Source organism: Tenrec ecaudatus, chromosome 1, assembly GCF_050624435.1.
Source record: "Tenrec ecaudatus isolate mTenEca1 chromosome 1, mTenEca1.hap1, whole genome shotgun sequence".
In the NCBI taxonomy this organism is placed as follows: Eukaryota; Metazoa; Chordata; class Mammalia; order Afrosoricida; family Tenrecidae; genus Tenrec; species Tenrec ecaudatus.
This window is the reverse complement of record NC_134530.1, coordinates 30,548,777-30,555,089: the sequence shown is the minus strand read 5'-3', so window position 1 is coordinate 30,555,089 and position 6,313 is coordinate 30,548,777. Positions and strand designations below refer to the sequence as shown.

General features: G+C 43.8%; 1 pseudogene; it reads right to left on the bottom strand.

Annotated features, from left to right (window-relative positions):
- Nucleotides 1-502: 502 nt before the first annotated feature.
- On the bottom strand, nt 503-3,855 carry LOC142457509 (phosphopentomutase-like; annotated as a pseudogene).
- Nucleotides 3,856-6,313: the final 2,458 nt, after the last annotated feature.

The window sequence follows — 6,313 nt, the reverse complement described above, 5'->3', positions numbered from 1 at the left end:
AATAAACACTGAATGACAAAGTAAAAAAAAAAACAACTCTCTGGCTATTTCAATTACACAGAAAAAAAAAGAATTACAGAGAAGATATCCATTTGCGACCTCTGCAAATGAAGGTGTGTGTTCATTGCAACACCATTTTTGAAGAATAATTATTTTTAAAGCTTCATTTTAACATTTTCTAAAATTCAGATAACGCCTATATTCAATCTTTTCTTTGTAATGCAAAACTTCTTTTTCTGAAACTGTATTTATTTGGTGGTGGTGGTGGCGGCAAATATACCAGGTTCAACCTTTGCATAGGAATGCTGGTTTCTTAGGCATGGCCATTTTTTTTCTTTATCTACCTTAACACCCAAATGTAAAATGAGGAATGTGTGCCTATTTTAAAAGTATAAATACTTGTAGTCATATTTCAAATTCCTAGCCTTTACAAAACATTGCTTAACAAATCAAGTTGAGCTGAATTGTCAGTAAACTCAATTTTGCCCCAGGCTGGAATATTTCACTCGGACTTCGACTGCAGGTTGTTTCTGTGCTGGAAGAAAGAAAAAAAAAGTTCTACGAGAGCCCTGACTCGTTCACTGAGTTTCTTCTTCAGCTGCTCAGGATCACCGTTTCTTCCAGGTGGGCCACAGTTCTGGGTGATACCTTATGTAGGGTTCTGTTCCATGGTCCGTACGGTGGCCACACTCCCACTAGTCAAGGTAAAGGTGATCATTTGGCTGCTTTTACTTGTAGGGAGAACAGTGTTTTGCCAGGTTCATGATCATAGTCAACTGGTCCCTAATGCCTGAAATTTCCCACCTGCCTCAAGTTTTTTGGCTGATGATTCTTTCCCATCACAATTCCTTCCCCCCCCCCCCCCACACCACCAACCCCCATCACAATTTCTAAGGTTTTCCACTAGCTTTTTCATGGTGCCTTGATGGTGGCAGGGAAAATACTTAGCTCTGGTAATGTGGTGGCCATACTCGACAGAGACGGCCTTTAGCTGCTGGGACAAAGACAAATCCTTGGCTGCTGGAAGTGCTCACGACAGCAGTACTGTCTCCATCTTTTTCCAGAACGAAAGGGCAGCACATACAAAGGGGCTGCAACACTTTGCAGGAAGATTCTGTTATATTTTCATTCCATTTTCCATGAATTTTTTGTAGCCCCCTTGTAGATCTGACAGCTTCTTCGAATCTAAATAGAACATCTTCTCCTTGGTCAGTTGTGGGGCTCTCTTTCCCATCCACTTAAAGTCACTTAATCGTTTCTCAAAATGAGAACCCTCCTTTTTTTAAAAAAATCATTTTATTAGGGGCACATACAACTCTTATCACAATCCATATATACATCAGTGTGCAAAGCACATTTGTACATTCATTGCCCTCATCATTCTCAAAGCATTGGCTTTCTACCTAAGCCCCTGGCATCAGCTCCTCATTTTCCCCCTCCCTCCCTAATCTCGCCTCCCTCATGAACCCTAATTTTTAAATTATTATTTTGTCATATATTATACTGATGTCTCCCTTCACCCACTTTTCTGTTGTCTGTCCCCCAGGGAGGAGATTATATGTAGATCCTTGTAATCAGTTCCCACTCTCGATCATACCCCCCACCCCACTCTCCTGGCATGGCCACCCTCACCACTGGTCTTGGATTCTCTGTGTTTCCAGTTCCTATCTGTACCAGTGTACATACCCTGGTCTAGCCAGATTTGTAAGGTAGAATTTGGATCATGATAGTGGGGGGAAGGAAGCATTCAGGAACTAGAGGAAAGTTGTATGCTTCATTGTTGCTACACTGCACCCTGACTGGCTCCTCTCCTCCCTGGGACCCTTCCCTGAGGTATGTTCAATTGTCTACAGATGGGTTTGGGTCTCCACTCTGCACTCACACACACACCCCCATTCACAATGATATGAATTTTTGTTCTGATGATGCCTGAAACCTGATCCCTTCAATATCTCGTGATCGCACAGGCTGGTGTGCTTCTTCCATGCGGGCTTTGTTGCTTCTGAGCTAGATGGCCGCTTGTTTACCTTCAAGCCTTTAAGACCCCAGACACTATATCTTTTGATAGCCGGGTACCATCAGCTTTTTTTCACCATATTTGCTTATGCAACGGCTTTGTCTTCAGCAATCCTGTCAGGAAGGTTAGCATCATGGAAAGCCAGTTTAAAAGAACAAAGTATTCTTGCATTGAGGTAGTACTTGAGTGGAGGACCAATGTTCATCTGCTACTTTAATAGTGAACCTATACATATATGCACATAGATCAACATCCTCATATATAAATATATTTACATATGTACATGCCTTTATTTAGACCTCTATATAGGCCCTTTGCCTCCTAGCTCTCTCCTCTATTTCCTTTTACCTTCCTCTTGTCCCACTATCATGTTCAGCCTTCATTTGGGTTTCAGTAATTCCTCTCAGTTACAGTACACTTAGTCACACCCAATCAAGCCTCCTACACCCTCCTCACCACCAATTTGGATCACTTGCTGTTCCCTTGTTCCTGGGTTTAACGCCACTTCCTTTCCCCCCCAACCTCCTCCTCTCTCATGTCCCCCCAGAACTGTCAATCCTGTTGTTTTCTCCTCCAGATTGTTCATCCAGCCTATCTTATTTAGACAGATCTGTGGAGATAATAACATGCACAAAAACTAGACAGAGCAAAACCAAGCAACAACAAAAAACAGCAACAAGCTAATGACAAAAAACAAACAAACACAACTACAAGAAAGAAAAGCTTGTATTTAGTTCAAGGACTGTTTGTTGGCCTTTAGGAGTGTTTTCTGGTTGAGTCTGATACAGCGCCAAGCCCTGGCCCCAAAGTCTATTTTTGGTATTCCCTGGGGACTTCGTTGCTCTGTTCCCTTGCTGTTCTGTTACACTCCCTTAGTGTTTCGCCTCAGTGCGGTGGGATCAGATCAGGAGGAATTCTCACACTGTGTCTCCAGTGTTGTCCCCTGTAGGGCTGTGGGTCAATGAGGGATGTTGTGTCTCATAGTGGGACTGGCCATATAGTCTTCTCTGTGGATTGGCTGCTCTGAGTGGGAATCTCTTCGTCAAGGCTTGGTGGGCCAGGATGTGCTCCACTCTCTCTTCCTCCCCCTTCATTTGCTCCGTGTGCTCTGATCAAATATGTCCCTCTCCCTGAGCTACAGATTCAGTGCTGTCCTCTGAAATAAATTCTTCTGGGGGGAGGGGCAGCTGTCCACGTAGTTGGGATTGGGGCCGGTCACTCAGACCTCTCCACTGGTTCCCTACTCCATGCCAGCATGTTGCATTCACATCTTGGAGCGCTGGGTTGAAGTCTGGTCCCTCTTTCCCTGTGGAGATATAAACACTATAAACAATACCCTCCCCTTGGGTGGGTTAGTGCCCTGTGCCCCCACTAACCATTTCTTTTTATTTTTTCCCTTTCCCCCCCTCCTTTTTGGTTGGCTACCATATGTATCTCTGGATTTGGTCTGGCCCATGCCATACTACCTGAGATCCCTCCTTTAAGGTGAGGACTCACAGGGTTCTGAAGGAGATGGTGTCTTTGAGGGTACTGCAATGTTCTTTCCAAGAGGCAAAGAGCCACCAGTTCGAGGGCCCCTGTAATAGATTTTATGTCTAATTTGGGCAATAATCCCCCATGACAAGACTAAAATAGGACATCATCAACTCCATGATGGGATCTACTGTGAGTAGCCACGTCATTGAGGGGAAATTAGGGTGGAGTGCAAACCCCCTTACTCATGTCACAGACCTGTTTAAGTTGATGCTGCGGGAAACTAGCTCACTGCTTGCTGGGTCTGGATCCTGCACCTGGCTCATGACCTCCAGTTCTGTGGACTTGAGCCAATGGCCTGCCATGTTGCCTACCAACCTGAGGAGCCCTCAGAAGCATGCCATCTGACCTACTGACCTTGGATCATTGGACTCTGACGCCACAGACCCGACCTGCTGACTTCGGTTTCATCTGCCTTGGTGTCTCCCAGCCTGTAGTCTCCCTACTTCCTGGTGGCTCTTCTTGCGTCCTGATTCATCAGCCTCCAGCTTAATATCTGACCCACAAACTTGAACTAGAATGAACTTACCTGCTTCTTCTATCATTGTGTGAGCCATTTTCTTGATGTGAATCTTTCATATATTATGTGTGTATATATGTACACACACACATCTCTGGTGGCATAGTGGTTATGAGTTCGGCTGAGATCCCCAAGGTCAGCAGTTCAAAGCCACCAGCCACTCCTCAGGGATAAAGGCAGGGCTTTCTATTCCCATAAACAATTACAGTCTCAGAAACTCACAGAGGTAGTTCTACCTTGTCCTGTAGGTTTACTATGAGTCAGCATCGACTCAAATGCAATGTTAGTTTGCGTTACATATATGTGTGTGTGTCATTGGTTTTGCTTCCCTAGAGAATATAGTCTTTAAAAAAATGAGAGAGAGAATGTAGCCTAACACGGCTCCCAACTTGTTTGAAAACACTCCTGATTCACCACTGTCTTGCTTTTCTGCCCCTGCATGTCTGTCAGCATCTGGGTCATTTGCCAAAATAATTTGAGCCTGGTTTAGTTTTTTTTTTTTTTTCCAGCTAAATGAAAAAATAAAGTCCCTCTTTGGGGATTGAGTACTTCACTATTGGAAACTGGGGACCAGGATCTTTCTGCTCAAGAAATGCTGACTTTGAGCCAACTACACAAAGTCGTGACCTACACCAGACATGAAGGCATGTCAGTCACTGTGTTTGTCTGGGTACTTTAGAGAAACAAATCCACAGAAAATCATGTATAAGAGTTTTATATAAAGGTTAAGTTCATATAAAGAAAGCATCCCAAGCCCACAAGTCCAACATTAACCCACATATCTGACACCAATCCACAAAGTCGTCCTCCATCTCACAGAGCACACACTATGATGCCGACTGCAGGAGGAAAGCCGAGTCAGTGAACGTGTAAGAATCTCAGTGCTGGCAGGGGTCTCCACACAGCTTCTCCAGCACCCAGGGCTGCATCGGGGTAGGTCCATGTAGCTTCTCCTCGGGAATGTCTTGCAGGAAGTAAGCCTTGCCAGCTGAAGCAGGGAACAGGCTAAGGCAACTTCACCCTGGTCCAAACATCACAAAGCAAGAGACCCGAGAACAAGAAAGGCCAGGCTCACCAATGCATTTATCGCTCCACCCTTCAATAAACCCCACATGTGTTTATCAGCCAGGTTGGCACAATAAACATTAACTATCTCAGTCACTGGTTCATAGTCCTTTGAAAATACTAGTTTAATGTCCTCAAAGTAGCCTTTAGTGATAGAAGCACTTGGGTTATGATGAAGCAAACTGCCATTAATTAAAGAATCACCCCAAGCTTGGGACTGTACCTCCAGATGGTCTGCAATAATTTGAGAAATCCCTTTATCATGAGGAGAGGTGATATGTGCTCCAGGCTCCCAGAGAGCTTTTAACCATTATCCTGCTTATGAGAGGCACTTTTCAAGATTCCAGCACAAAACATCAAGTGTGATATTGTGTACAGCACAAAAGGGGTGAGTGACAGTAGAAAAGTACATAGGAATCCCTTGACAAATTTTAGCATGTCAATGACGGTCAAGTAATTCATATAGGAAATTCCTGCTTCCATATCAGTTTAAAGACCAACTGTCCCAAAGTCTATTCAGGCCCTGGCAGGCTTATGGTTCTTCTGAAATTAATTGTTTCAGTAGCTCTTATCCCACAAGGCCACCTTGTGGTCCAGCTGGGTGCCCAAGCTGAGGCCACTGGGAGCCACTGTCACTGCCGGAGTTCCAGGGACACGAGTTCTTGAGCACATGTACTTCCTGATTCCTTTTGGTACAGTGAGTCGGTTCCTTCCATCTTCTTTTGATACTCCTGCACCATTCAATATTTGGTCCATAGAATCCTTGAATATTGCAACTCATGACTCCTTTTTCTCCAGTTCTTTCAGCTTGAGAAATACTTGCATGTTCTTCTCTTTTGTTTTTCTAACTCCAGGTCTTGGCGCTTTATAATAATTTACTTCATCTTCTTAAGCTGCCCTTTGAAATATTGTGTTCAACTTTTTTACTCCATCATTTCTTCTGTTTGCTCTAGTCATTCTATGTTCAACAGCAAGTTTCTGTACCTCTTTTGACATCAATTTTGATCTTTTTTTTAAACGTTTTATTAGGGGCTCATACAACTCTTATCACAATCCATACATATACTAATTGTGTAAAGCACATCTGTACATTCATTCATTGCCCTCATCATTTTCAAAGCATTTGCTATCCACTTAAGCCCCTGGCATCAGGTCCTCTTTTTTTTCCCCTCCCTCTC